The following is a 728-nucleotide window of genomic DNA, read 5'->3' on the forward strand; positions in this document are numbered from 1 at the left end:
TTAAAGTTTTTGGATGCAAATGTTTTGTTTTAAACACAAAAGATAATCTTGGTAAATTTGATCCAAAATATGATGTTGGTATCTTTCTTAGTTATTCAAATTCAAGCAAAGCTTATAGAGTTTATAATAAAAGAACTTTAGTTGTGGAGGAATCTATGCATGTTACATTTGATGAGTCTAACCCCTCCTCTACGGAGAAAGTTGTTGTTGATGATAATGCAGAAGAAGAACAACAAGAAGAAGCAACGAATGACAACGTGGAATGGTTTGAAGAAGCAGTTCCTCGAGAAGTACTTTCCTGTTTCAAGAGCTGCCAACATCAGAAAAGATATTTGTGGGATCAGACAACTTCCTGGGGAGACTTTGTATGAGTATTGGGAGCGATTCAAACAATTGTGTGCCAGTTGTCCTCAGCATCAGATTTCTGATCAACTTCTTATTCAATATTTTTACGAAGGACTATCATTGATGGATAGGAGTATGATAGATGTTGCTAGTGGAGGTGTCTTGGTGAACAAGACTCCTACTCAAGCAAGGGAGTTGATATCAAATATGGCTGCCAATGCACAACAATTTGGCAGCAGACAAGATGCCACCTTAAGGAATGTGAATGAGGTAAATATTTCTTCTGTTGAACAACGTTTAGATAAACTCACTTCTCTTGTGGAAAAGTTTGTTGTAGGTAATGTGCAACAGGTGAAGACTTGTGGTATTTGTTACAATATGGG

The 728-nt window shown here is 36.8% G+C and overlaps 1 non-coding gene across 1 annotated transcript; it reads right to left on the reverse strand.

The window, feature by feature from the left end:
• Window positions 1–315: 315 nt before the first annotated feature.
• LOC127901612 (small nucleolar RNA R71) lies at window positions 316–422 on the reverse strand. The gene has a single exon (XR_008053856.1). It is a non-coding gene; the product is annotated as a small nucleolar RNA R71 (small nucleolar RNA).
• Window positions 423–728: the final 306 nt, after the last annotated feature.

This window comes from Citrus sinensis, chromosome 3, assembly GCF_022201045.2.
Source record: "Citrus sinensis cultivar Valencia sweet orange chromosome 3, DVS_A1.0, whole genome shotgun sequence".
Classification (NCBI taxonomy): domain Eukaryota; kingdom Viridiplantae; phylum Streptophyta; class Magnoliopsida; order Sapindales; family Rutaceae; genus Citrus; species Citrus sinensis.